At 41.2% G+C, this 14,705-nt stretch overlaps 1 long non-coding RNA gene across 1 annotated transcript in view; it reads left to right on the top strand.

Annotated features, from left to right (window-relative positions):
* The window catches only part of LOC148526712 (uncharacterized), an 85,629-nt gene that overhangs the window by 63,863 nt on the left and 7,061 nt on the right, over positions 1–14,705 (top strand). The window contains exon 6 of the long non-coding RNA XR_015878231.1: positions 6,175–6,251. This is a non-coding gene — a long non-coding RNA (uncharacterized LOC148526712). The remainder of the gene's footprint in view (positions 1–6,174; positions 6,252–14,705) is intronic.

The raw sequence follows: 14,705 nt of genomic DNA on the forward strand, positions 1-14,705 counted from the left end.
GGGGCATTACTATTGGGGGCACAACTACTAGGGGGCATTACTATTAGCGGGCACTAATACTAGGGGGCATTACTATTAGGGGCACTACTACAAGGGTGCATTTCTATTAGGGGTATTACTATTGGTGGCACCACTAATGGGGGCATTGCATAGGTGGCACTGCATAAGGGTCACCACTCTTGGGGGCACTACATAAGGGGCACTACCACTACTGGGGACACTGCATAAAGGGCATTACCACTGTGGGCTCTACATAAGGGGCAGCACTACTGGGGGCACTACGTAAGAGGCACTATCACTACTGGGACACTGCATAAGGGGCATTATCACAGTGGGCTCATCATAAGGGGCAGCATTACTGGGGGCACTGAATAAGGGGTACTACCACTATTGATGGCACTTCATAAGAGGCATTACCACTGTGGGCACTGCATAATGGGCAGCACTACTGGGGGCATGGAATAAGGGGTACTACCACTACTGGGGGCACAGTAGTGGTAGTACCCCTCCGGACGTCTGTGCTGCCACCCTATCTCCCCTCCGCGGCACCGAGACGCCAAACCTGCACTAGGTGCTCCCGGCGGGGATCTGAGGGGGACTAGCTAGCAGTCACCCCGGACACCCAGACTGCAGCCCGGAATCCAGGAGACAGGTAAGGCGGACCTCAGTTTGCGGGGACCCGCGTATTAGTGCAGTCTTGCCTCCGGTCTCAGGAGACAGACCGGAGGCGCTGATGTTTACTCTGGCTCACACACTTCTCCACTAGACCACCGGGGCATTAACATACTGGGGCACAGGGCCAGATTATAGGAGCGGCGAACGGGGTGATCGTCCAGGGGCCCCCATACCTTGGGCGTCTTGCGGCCAGTCACAAGATGGCGTCGCCGCAATTCAATTTTAAACTGATCTCGTCTCAGTCAATTATCCAGCTTCGACACTCACCATCGACAGCACGCCCCCTTTGGTACAAGACCCGGAACGACAGCTTGCCCGTCGCTATCCTGGTCTCGCGCATGCGCACAACGGAGCCGGCTCCATCGTGCGCATGCGCACTGGGCCAACATCGACCCGCTTGCAAGCGCTCAGCGCTTGTGAGCGGGTCTGAATCAGGCCCAGAGATCGGTCCCCGTCAGGGCTCCCCCTGTAGGATGGCCACAGCAGGTACTCCCTGCAAATCCTTTGCCTCCCCCATGGGTAGACATGCCGTCTACCTCAGTACAGAGTTTGGTTCACACTTGCCTATTCTCCCGGGACTGCCAGGAGCTTCCCGATAATCGGGTGCTGCTCCTGGCACCCCGCAAGACAAGGCAAGTCCCCTGGAATGGCCGCCAACACCTCACAAACCCCCACTCCCGCCACAAAAGTGGGCGGTCCGGGGGTGCGATGACGCGATTCGCGTGTCATCGTAGCCCTGCCATATAATACCGGTAATATTGGCATTATAAAGCGGGGGCAGGGCCACTATGATGCAATCGCGATGGCACACCCTTGCTCCGCCTACTTGAACCACCCACACCCTCCCTGCTGGACAGACCTAGCAGCCCCCTCCTGGAGCCCCCTGCAGAAATGTCGGTAAGTATGGTTTGGCTACTACCTCTACAGCCTTGCAGCAAATGCTACAAAGGGAAAAGACTTTACCTTCTAAACGTGCTCTGTTATTCTCCCAGTCCACTCAGTTATCTGATTCTGACATATCATCTGGGGAGGCAGAAGAAGCAGACCTCTCTCACATTGACTCCGTCTCTGGAGAAGAGGAGCCACCCTCTAAGCTAGATATACCTGCTCTTGTCAGAGCTGTAAAATCCAGTTTATAAATAGAAGAGTATGTACCCGCTCCTAAGAAAAAGAATGCACTTTTTAAACAACAAAATGTAGTTTTATTAGAGTTCTCTCAATCAGACCAGCTATCTGATCACATGAGTGAAGCATGGAATATGCCTGGTAAAAGGTTTCAAATTCCAAAATGGTTCAGTTCCTTTTACCCTCTTCCAGCTATTGATTGCACTAAGTAGGAATTTCCCCCGGTGGTGGATTCTCCTTTAACTCATTTGGTTAAAAATGCCACGCTTGGTTAAAAATTCCACGTTACCCATTCATACTGCTACCACTTTGAAGGAGACTACAGATAGACGTATAGAAGCTTGTCATAAATCTATCTATTCTCTTACAGGAGCTATTACTCGTCCTGCTAGGGCTACCACCTGGGTGGCGAAAGCCATTGAGAGTTGGGCGGAGGCCCAAGAAGAAACACTTCCCCCTGAAGCTTCAAGGGAGCAACTCTCCTATGTATCTCACATTAGGGATGCAGTCTCCTACTTAGGTGAGGCAGCTATGGATACGACTCTTCTGGCCTCCAGGATATCTGCCTCTTCAGTAGTGGCCCACCGTATCGTTTGGCTCTAAACCTGGAAAGCGATTCATACTCAAAATTGGCTCTGGAGTCTCTTCCTTATTCGGGACACATACTATTTGGTCCAGAGCTAGATAAATATGAGAGATAAGGTAAGAGCTTACCCTTGTTATCTCTCTTTCTTTGAAGTCCATAGGGTCCACAGGGTTGACCTTGGGGTATAGGTTGGGAACCAAATCCAGGCACCACGCAGTTAAAGCTTTCAGCTCCCAGGATGCACTGGGTCCACTCTCCCTATAACCCCGCCCCCAAGCCAGTGGCACCTCAGTTTGTAAGTAGACAAAGGCCAGAGGAGGAAAGAAAGAGAGAGAAGACTGGAACACTCAAGAACCATACTCACTGAGAAGGAGACGGGAAACCGGTGACCAGTAACACAGCCCACATGAAGCCAGGTGCGTCAGGGCGGGTGCCATGTGGACCCTATGGACTTTGAAGAAAGAGAGATAACAAGGGTAAGTTCTTACCATATCTCTCATTTTTTTCTTCAGGGTCCATAGGGGGTCCACAGGGTTGACCTTGGGGATGTCCCAAAGCAGTCCTTGTAAGGGTTGGGATGCTTTTGTGCTGAGAGGAGAATCCGGCACCCAAAGGAAGCATCCTGAGAGGCAAAGGAATCCAATGCATAGAAAGGTCTGGACAAACATTGGGAGGACCCGGTCCTCTTCTGGGGGGCGTCGAAGGCGGGTATGAGGGGACATGTCATTCAGTATGTTCCAAAGCTCAAAAAGGATTCTAACAAACAAAATGATGCTCCAGTCAACGGTAGCTGAGGCCTTTCACCATTATAGCTCCCATGAATCTGATGAAACGTTGAGTATTTACTTACAAAATAAAAACTTTTGGAATCTTTTTTGACATCACAGGCTCAATCTAAACTGAGATTGTTGTCAGTGATGTCAAAACCATGGCAAAAATATTCTTTTATAACAGCAATAAAAGACCCTGTTATGAATAGGACTTATTCCCATACAAAGGACATTTTATCTAAATTCCAAGAATTTTATACTCATTTATATCAATTCTTTGAGATAAATAATACTCTACAGGAACAAATGCTTTCTGAAGCGAATCTTCTCTCTTTAACACAAGAACAAAATAATCTTTTTTCATCTGATATTACTGCTATAGAAATACAAACGGTAATTTCAGGGTTAAAACCAAATAAGTCTCCTGGACCTGACGGGTTTACTGGGATGTATTTTAAATTCTTACAACCTGAATTGACACCTACGTTTTTGGATTCATATAATAAAATGTTAATGGATCATCCTGTATTTCCTTCTTTTACATAGGCTTATACTACGCTTATACCCAAAGCAGGTAAAGACCCACTTTTAGTTGATTCCTATCGCCCTATCTCGCTCTTAAATTCTGATTTTAAAATTTAATCTAAAATTATAGCTAACCGATTACAGTCTATATTACCAGATCTATTAACAACTCATCAGATGGAGTCTAAGGGGCAGCCAGTGCGCACGTGTTATCTTCATACCTAATTTTTCAAGTAGTTTATTTCACCTATTGAATTTAACTGTACAGCAATTATAATGTTTAGAATAAGGGAATAAAGAACACAAAAACTAGATTTCCTATTTTCATTAGACAATAGTGAAATTAATTTGATTGATGAAGATCTAGATAATGTTATGCACAAATTGGAAAATACTCTTATTAAGGAGACAAAGGTCTGGTGGGAAGTGGTGGTACTAGAGAAGTATTTAGCACATCAATTAATACCAAAAGGACTTAGAATCCACAAAACAGCCAGCTTTTCCAATACAACAGACCATTTTCAAAGAAAATGGCAATCAATTATTAATAATTGTTCCTTTGAATTAATGTCGCTCATTATAGAGGCGAGGAGAAAAGCATTGATTGAATTAGATTAAAAAAAAATCAGTGAATATAAAGAACTCATTATTCCTTTTGAGGATTTACCTGAATATAAGGAACATGAGGTGGTAATTGAAAGAAAAATAAAAAGACTTGAAAAAGCATTGAAGAGCCACAAATTCTTCAGAGATAAAAAAGATATTGGGGACTCTAAGAAAATGCAAGAGATTGACTTTGTTGATGATATTATATCAGATAATCAAAGAAAGGAAGTCTCCTTTCCTTGTGCGTCACCAATAAGAATTGATTCAAAAAGATATCCATACTCTAGAAAATTTAGAGAGAATTATCCTAAATCTCCTAAAAGGTTTAATTATCGTAGACCACATTATAATGGCAATAAAGATCATAGAACTCCGGAATGGAGGAATAATAATAAATATCCAAACAGGAATATAGGAAGATTGCAACAACAATCAGGAGTCAATAGAAGAATACCAGATAGAAATTACAATAGATTTTCTATTTTGGATAACAACAATTATTAACCTGCTTTTTTAGACAAGAGAGAAAGGAATCCATATTGTTAGTACCCTATAGATCAAAGGGCACTAGGGGGGGTAAAAAAGGAAGGAAGTCCAAAAATAAAAGTAAAAATAAAGATAAAAAGAATAGAAAAAGAGAGAACGAAAGGAATAAAAAGAATAAAGAAACAAGAATTATAGAAGGAAGTTCAGATCCAATAATAGACAGATCAAGCAAAAATTATGAGAAAGTGATGATTTTTAACCTTAGTGACCATATATTAGAGAGAGGTTAAAAAGATTTTAGTTAAAAAGATTTTAAAAAAGCACTGGAATCTGCTAAAAAGAGACCCCATCATTGGCAATGATTTACCTGATGTTCCAGTATGTATTTTCAGAAAAGCCCCAAATCTAAAATCTAAATTGGTTAACAGTTATCATGCCCCTAGCCCTAATACTAGTATCAATTTTATAACTGATTTCCACAGATATGGATTGTGCATGGGCTGCATACATATCCCTAATAATTTTGGAAAGAAAAAAGAAGAGGTGACAATTAATGAATTTATCACCTGCCATTCACATAATATTATATATGGAATAGAGTGCTCGTGCAAAAAATTCTATATTGACAGAACCAGACGCCCATAAAAAGTTTGAATAAGCGAACATCTTCATAATATTCGTCGCAGGCTTGAAACACATGCACTGCCACAGCACTTTAAAAATGTACATAATTGTAATACCGCACACATAAGTAATTTTTATGGCTTAAAAAAAGTTAATAAGGGAATGAGATCGAATGATGTTGCACAACTGTTGGCCAAAAATTAAATGCATTTTATTTTTGATTTTTAAACTCTGATACCTTCTGATCTCAACAGGGACTTTGAACTTAAGTGGTTTTTGTAAACTATTATGTTATCAAGGTCCCTGTTTTTAGATCATGATTCTTTTCATATATTGGCATTTATTTTTGTTTTAATTTGTTTTAGACGGTTTTTACTCGGTAAGGGTCCAACCATTTTTATTTATTTTTTATCTCTTATGTTGTAATTTGAATAAAACATTACACTATTTGGAGATTTTTTTATTCTTTACATATTTGTGGAATGAATATGGAATTCTAAAGTTCTGAAGACGCCGTGTGGGATTGCAGCCTGTACTTTAGGACAACCTGTGAAAGTGCCTGATTGTCTACTTCATATGGTAGACCAATACTTTGGATAATTGAGCACGATCACTATTTGTTATATATTGTGATTGGTCCTATATTACTACACTATGAGAATATTATTCACATTTTTTTTTTTAGGTGACTATTCTGGATATAAATGAATAAGAAGATCATGTTGGAACAGATATTCCCAGAGAGAACTGAACTGAGACTTCTGTTTGTATTGTTAGGAGCGCCTCCTGGACACACTTGGTGATATTTATATTTTTTACCTAATCAGATGGGTTTTGTGCGTGGCAGACATTCGGTGAGTGCAATATGAATGGCTATAGCTGCAGTTGTTGCGCAATATCAAAGTGATAATCCAGAGGGGATGCTATTAGAATCAGACACACATAAGGCGTTTGACACTGTGTCGTGGTCCCATCTTTTTTCAGTTCTAGAAAGACATAATTTTAGTTCTACATTCATCCAATTAATTCAATATTTCTACTCACAACAATGACAACACTTTTGGTCAATGGGATGCGTGGCGACCCTTTGCAGATGTAAAGGGGTACATGACAGGGATGCCCGATGTCCCCCCTCCTGTTCAATTTGTCTATTGACCCGTTATTTCGTCTACTGCAATCGTGGTCTGAATTTAAAGGGATCATGATAGGCGGGGCAGAAATTAAACTATAAGCTTTCGCGGACGATGTACTGTTATATATTTCTAATCCCAAGGATACTCTGGAGCTGATCTTGGACAGGCTGGGGGATTTTGGAGCCATTTCTGGTTACACGACAAATTTGTCCAAATCCATTGGTCTTTATTTGAACCCACGCATCCACACACCACATTGGAACCTTCATCTACCTGTCACATGGGCCAAGTCTTCTATTGAATATCAGGGAGCTCAGCTTCCAAAAAGACCATCGGAGATATACAGTCTCAACATATCTAGAGCTATTTCACAAATTTCTAATGAATAGGGGGGATGGGGTAATCTCTTGCTATCTTATATGGGCTGAGCAAGCTTGATTAGAATGGTGACATTTCCTAGGCTATTATATTTAACCCAATCACTCCCAGGATGCCGCTAGTCAGAATACCGATAGCAACATCCCAACAGGCAGAATTCTGACACGCATTGGAGTGAATGGTAAGTATTTTCCCTACCCCTACCCTAACCCACTCTTCTTGGTGCCTAACCCTAACATTCCCCACCTAGTGCCTAAACCTAACCTTCCCCTCTTCACACCCTAAACCTAACACCCCCTCCCTGGTGCCTAAACCTAACCTCCCCCCTAGTGCCTAAACCTAACCTGCCCCTCCCCTCCCCCTACCCCCCCCCCTTGTGCCTAACCCTAACCCCGCTAGGTAACGCTACCCTCCCCGTGCACCCAGATACTTACCTTCGGGATGCCAGCGGTCGGGATACTGGTGTTGGGATCCCAACCTGTCGGGATTTCGGCGCCCTTATTAGGACTGTCGGTATCCCGCACGCCGGGATGCCAACTACATCCCCATACCACACCCCATTCATTTACAGTAATGTAAGAAAATTAGATCACAAGGAAATACACAATAATAATAATATATACTGTATATATTTATTTATTTAATAAACTTGCAGAAAACACTGGAAACAGATAAGCAAACAATGGACAACTTGAAATCAGCTATCTGACCATTCATAACAAACCTAAAAAACTTCACAATAAAGTCATGTACACACAGCATCTCAATACCTAGTGAAATATACTGTGTTTACTACTTATTAATAAACAGTGTTCCAAGAAACAAATAATCTTATTTTATTAATCTATAACAATGAGATTATTAACAATATTGCCACAAGTTAAATAATCATGTTAATAGTAGCACAACAAATAAACAATGGACAGATTGAAATCAGCTATCTGAGCATTCACAAAAAAATACAAAAAACTTCCTACTTTCATTAATATCGGACATGTGCATATAACCCTATAAAATCTGAAACTAAAATCGAATGTTTGATAGTATTGAACATCTATGGCACCCATGCCTCATTCTCCCCAATGATCATTGATACCAATCATTAGTGATTAAAATAAGCAATGGTTTTCTATCGATGATCGATTTCCATGTACTTTTTTAGTTCTGTTGTTGTCGATAATCAATGTTATGAAACACAGAGCTGAACACACAGAAAAGTTCTACAATAATCAATTAAAATTGATGGCCTGTTTTGATTATTTCGATCATCAGTGTTTCATCGATCATCAATGTTCTATCAATAACCATTGTTTTTATCGAACAACAATGTTTAGTAGTGGGACTGCCGACATAATAATATATATCTGTTGACATTATGACTTGTCTATATATTGGATGTCGACATTTAACCTGTCTTAGGGTGCCTACACACTAGACGATATTATGCATGATTTGGCCAATTCTGTGTTCAGTCTCCGTCCAGGACCCCTCCTCTCTCTCCAGCGGCCGGCAGCACAGTGAGCGCAGCACCACAGCAGTAGACTCTGGGCACTAGTCTGTACAAAGAGTCTACTGCGCATGCGCAAAACACTGTGAAAATGGCCACGGTGCCGACATGGGACTCCAGAGAAATATTATAAATATGGGTGTATGGGTACAATATTTTTGGGGCTTGACTGAAGGAGCTTTCGCCGTCTTCAGATGTTATTTGCTCCCGCACACGGCACACACTCTGGCCCTCATTCAGAGCCGCTCGTACGCGGCTGTGCGCTCGTAGCGGTCCGATGTTGTCAAACCACGCATGCGTCGGTGTAACAGTGTGCATGTGCGTACGGCTGATTGCGATCATTTTTTCCGTCGTTCGTCGAATAGCGAACAGGAAGTGACATGTCAAATGTCATTTTGGGGCGGTGACAGGGGTGGAGATGTGAAAATACAGGCGTGGCGAGGCGTTTTTTGGGCGTACATACATTATCTGATGCGAACGGCCAATGTGAACGGAAAAAGTGTTACGTCACTGTCTGATCAACTTTCCATTCAAACTGCTCGCATAGCTTGTGGTCTGGTATTCTCTACCACAATGACGATAGTCTCTTCGTTCCTCCCGCGGCTCATCGATGGTTGATCAATTGAGGCCTCAAAAACAATCAGTTTAGAATTGCAAAAATGCTTGTAAGGTGTTTAGCAAATAGCCTTTTGTTACTAGCAAAAAAACGTACGCAGGTGAACTACTCAGCTGCTAATTTCTCAGTTAGACAATCAATTAGCTTACAAATGTATTTTACCTTTGCGTGTTTTTGCCAACTTTCTTTTCTTTTCTTTTTTTAGGGCAACAATATTGTACGCAGGTTTGTTGTTTTTCTTCATTTTTTAGGGGCAAGAAAACAATCTTCCTTTTTTTTTTAGATAAGTGTTAATTAAAACTCCTACATGTTTTTTAACCCTTGTTTTTAAAAAAAAAAAATAATAATGTTTACATTTCCGTTGTATTGTTTGTAATTTTGTTAGTGGGATTACCTTTTAACCAGTTTTTGAATTAATTAACAATAGATTTTTTCAGTTTTTCAAATTATTTTTATTTTGATACACAATTTTTTTTAAGTTTTTTTTTCAAAAATAAAATATGGATAACTCTAAAAAAAAAAAAAAAAAATTATAGAAATGCACAAACAAAAAAAGTGGCATTTTCAAACCACAAACAAACAAACAAAATTTAAAAACAATTCACAAGAAGGGAGAGGGAGGTTTTGGCCATTAAGGAATATGGGGCAAACACAGAAGGAATGTGGGAAATTTAGCCAGTGCTGTCATCGCCTTTTGGCCCGTTTGGCCGGGGTAGGGAGGGAGCCTGAACGGGTCCCGGAGGTCCTTTGGCTGGCCTGTCCAGAGGCAGATGTTGGGGCCTCTGGACTAGGCATAGGGCTAGGCACATTTGGAGGGATGGCTGTTGTTGTGCCAGAGGTGGAGGATCCTGATGTTCCGGCAGGAAGGGAGGCCGACTCCAACATCTGCTGGCGAACTAGCTGCTCCAGGGCATTTGCAATCCGGATGTTGGCCTCAGTATTTGCCTCCAGGGCCTGAGCAATGGTCACATTGGCCGCAGCACTTTGCTCCAGGGCCTGCGCCACCCGTAGCAGACTGGCATCCAGCTTCACCAGAATCTCAGTGTGCAGATTCGTTTTAATATTGAGATCAGTGAGGAGGGCCACTGCCTGCGAGGGGGATTGCCCTGGACTGTCTTCCACAGGGTCCCCAGCCGGATCTACTGGTTCCTCCCCTGCAGAGCCAGCAGAAGTTCTGCGGCCAAAGCTCCCCTCTGGAGCAGACTCATCCACCTGTGTCTCTGTGACAAAAAAGAGAAAACAATAACATTATAATCTAGATATTGTCCAAAACACATTTCGGAGTTATTAACATTACTACATTTACCTGAGGCAACATGAGGAGCCGCAAAGTCGGGCATGTCAGTATCCATGTTCGACACGCCAAACACCTCCTCATCCTGCACACACCCCTGTGCAATCTCCTCCAAATCAGTGAGCTCCAGTGCCACAGGGGTGTCCCCCCTGCATGCCTTGTCCTATCAGCCAGTTTTTGCTTCAGCCGATATTTGAAATCGCTCCATCTGTGGGTTAAAAAGTTGGCATTATTCCTGCAGTATTTGGACCTGTAAACACTTTTTATTAAAATGTAGTTTGTACGTACCAGCGTTTGACGAACTGGGTTGCTCGTTCAAACTCACCAACCCTATTGACAGCACTGGCTATGTCATCCCACATTTTCCATTTCTGGCTTGCACCCATATTCCTTGCTGCCAGGGGCAGGGTGTCAACGCACATTTGGACCAAAACCTCCATCTCCGTTCTTGTGAATTGTGGCTGGCGTTTTTTTTTTGGTGGCTTTTCTTGGCCTGCTGGGCCAGCAGCCTCTTCCATTACATCCTCAACACCTTTTTGGTTTTTGGAAATAAAATTTTTAATGTAAAATGTGCCTAAAATGTTGGTTCTACAAATTCCTTTAGGGAAAAAAATACAAATACTTACCTGGCGCCTCTTGGCCAGTGCTTTGCTGCTCTGTAGCCATTTTGGAGTTTCAGGTCTCACTACAGCAGACCGATTGGGGTTTTCAGTGACGTTTTTATACATGCATCAGCATTATTCGGCCGCATCATTGATTGTGCGCTCCTATTGTCCGTCCGTAATTTGAGCGGGAAAATAGACTATTTATGGCTTGGTGTGACTCGAGTCGAGGTGGCGGGTGAGGAATGTTGGAGGTTTGACGGAGGAGGTGTTTGTGTGCGGTTTTTCTAGTGCGGAGTTTGGAGTTTTCGATTGTGATTTTTTTTTTTTTTTTCATACTTATTTTTTTTACGTTCGCTTTTTTTTTATTGTTTACCTTTTTATTTTGGAGTTTTTGAGTAAGTCTTTTTCAAAACCACCGTAAACAATAATAGTAAATATTTAAAAAATGTTAGTCCTTATTTTTATTTTTTTTTAACAGTTATTTTGGCCTTGCCCCCTTGACGTTTCTGGACTTTGGGTTATTTGTCTGTTTTTGGTAAGTGTTTTTATTTTCATGAAGTTACAATGTCGATGTGTTGGTCATTGCCTATGTTTCGCTAAGTGTTTTTTTTTGGGTTGGAGGACCAATCATGTCTTCCCACTAAATATAGCGTACTCTTTGCGAAATATTGTTTGAGTTGTTTTTATTTTTAACTGAACGTACTATTTAGCGCACTAATGTCTCCTTATTGAACTGTAAAAGTAGCGTAATATTTAACGAACTCATGTGTCTTGTTTTAACTGTAAAAATGCGTACTATTTAGCGCACTAATGTCTCCTTATTGAACTGTAAAAGTAGCATAATATTTAACGAACTCATGTGCCTTGTTTTAACTGTAAAAAATGCGTACTATTTTGCGCACTAATGTCTCCTTATTGAACTGTAAAAGTAGCGTAATATTTAACGAACTCATGTGTCTTGTTTTAACTGTAAAAAATGCGTACTATTTAGCGCACTAATGTCTCCTTATTGAACTGTAAAAGTAGCGTAATATTTAACAAACTCATGTGTCTTGTTTTAACTGTACAAAATGCGTACTATTTTGCACACTGTCTCCTTATTGAACTGTAAAAATAGCGTAATATTTAACGAACTCATGTGTCTTGTTTTAACTGTAAAAAATGCGTACTATTTTGCGCACTAATGTGTTTTTATTATTTCAGTGTAAAATTATGTTTGACCACTAAATGTAGCGTGTGTTTTCCCAAACTAATGTGTGCTACCTTCTCTTTTTTTAGGCCTAAAAAATGTGATCACAATCCAAGTTTGCCCAATAATAACTAAATATATTTTCAACTTTTGAAATGTAGGTTGTTCTACTCATGACAAGACCCCGGCCTGTAAGCATCTTTGGATTTCTTAAAAAAGATAAGAATATTTTTCTTTTCAAATTTTTGGAAAATAACTACCTGGCTTACCATTTCAGGTTGATGTTGGTCGTATTATCTTGGCCATGGTTCCAGAACCCGACCAACCTCAACTTCGTCCCGGGCGTAGGCCTCGTAGGCGTGCAAGGCCCCAGATATATAGAACATGTGTCACCCTTTTTGGAATGCCTGATGATGAGGTTTTACGACGATACCGTCTTCCTCCACAAATCATCCTAGACACTCTCTCACTAATAGAGAGTGATCTTGAACTGCAAATTAACAGTCCTACAGCAATACCACCACTTACGCAATTAATGTCGGTGTTACATTTCTGTGCCTCAGGATCCTTTCAAACCACGGTGGGAATAGTTGCCGGAATCTCCCAATCCTCCTTTTCAAGGATCCTGAGGGCAGTGATGGAGGCCATTTTCAAACACCTCCATCATTTTATTAATATGCCATTGGATATGGGTTCCCTTAGTGTGACGAAGGCCAATTTTTACCAAATAGCTGGCTTCCCACACATCATAGGGGTTGTGGATGGCACTCACATACCACTTCAGCCTCCAGCAAGGCTGGAGGCTATTTATAGGAACCGAAAACACTTTCATTCCCTGAATGTAATGGTGGTATGTGATGCCTCCCTCCAGATCCTGTCCCTGAATGCCAAATTCCCCGGGAGTGCACATGATTCCTTAGTCATCCAGCAATCAGGGATTTGGCCCAAATTAGACAACCTACAAGCTGGTGATGCGTGGCTTCTGGGTAAGTTGACACCTTCAGTTGAAACCAATGCAAAGCTTGTTACACAATGGTCCTGATTGTTGTATTTGTCTATTCACAGGAGACAGTGGTTACCCTAGCACGCCCTGGCTGCTCACTCCTTATTTGGCTCCCACACCAGGGCCACAAAGTGAGTTTAATTCCGCACTTACAGCCATCAGGCAGGTGGTGGAGAGCTGTATCGGCCTTTTAAAAGGCCGATTCAGATGCCTCCACCGCTCTGGTGGCGAAATCATGTATTTGCCGGCTATGGTTTCTAAAATTGTGGTCCTGTGTGGGATATTTCACAACATCACCATAAGGAGTGGTGTCCCAATGCAGCCAGAGGAGGCCTTGCCTGAGGAGGGCCCCCCCGAGGTTGGTCGGATGTCAGTATGTGGGGGGGTCATATGCGATGATGTGGTGGCCAGATATTTTAGGTAATTATTGTTGAAAATTTAGTTAAATGACACAATGTAGACATGTAAGATTGTAATGTGCAATTGTAATTTTTTTTTCATTGTTTTTTCTTGTATTCCCTTAAATTCCACGGAAAAACGATGCCTACTACCTGATCCTCAAAATTGTCTTCATGTGGCCACATTGGATATAACTTCGGGAACAATTAATTCCTCGCCTCATTTGTGGATTCATGTTGGCCTGCTACTTCTTCCACCAGTTTTTGATTGTTGTTTTTTTTTGTTTTGTGTGTAGGTTTTGTTGGTAGTGTGTTTTCACTGTGTGAATTAGTTGTCACAATTCACTTTTGGTTTTTTATTTGTGTGTAATAAATTTTTGCTTGACATTAAAAAAACTTTTCCTTGGTAAACTACAAGCACGTGTAACGTGGGCCAAAACAAACAAATTTTCGTAATGGCTAATCCTGTAATGGTTTAAATTGTTAAGTATTTTAACAGGCTTTGTGGCTAAAAACAAACACCAAAGGTATTATGGTGAAACAGTATGTCTTCTAAACTAGGCCTAAGCAGGTTTGAATTTATATTTACATTACCCACCCAAAGGTAGCAAAAAAAATGCTGGTATTTCTACAAACCTATTGATATTGTTAGGTGTTTAATGTGCCAGCTTTCATACTTACTAGTGCTTTGTCAAATCTAATTTACCTTACTTTAAAAAACATGCTCAAATAGTCGACTTAGGGAAGGTTAAACAATGTAATATTTACAGACAAGGAATGAGACTTGTTAAAATACAATGCAATTTTAATTGAACACACATTATTTGTGGGTGAAAACAAAAAAAACAATTAACGACGAAGGTCCGCCGATATGTGGTCAAGGACCACAAGCATGGCAATTAGATGTGCCAGCAAGGCTTGCAATCCTGCCTGCATTGATTGCAGCCTCCTTTGGTCCTCTGTGGGAAATAAAAAATGTGTGGATTAATAAAATGACACCTTATATTAGATGTTTTTTAAAAAAAAAATAATAATAAGACTATAGTTTAAACAAAGATACAGTTTATTTGACAAAAACAAAAAGTACTGGCAAATGCAAAGATGGGAGAAATACAAACTAAAAAATGTACACACAAAAAGCCAACCCAAAAAAGGGCAAAGTATGCCAAAAAAATACATTTGTTG

The sequence above is a fragment of the Taudactylus pleione genome, unplaced genomic scaffold (assembly GCF_031769625.1).
Source record: "Taudactylus pleione unplaced genomic scaffold, aTauple2 ptg000095l, whole genome shotgun sequence".
In the NCBI taxonomy this organism is placed as follows: domain Eukaryota; kingdom Metazoa; phylum Chordata; class Amphibia; order Anura; family Myobatrachidae; genus Taudactylus; species Taudactylus pleione.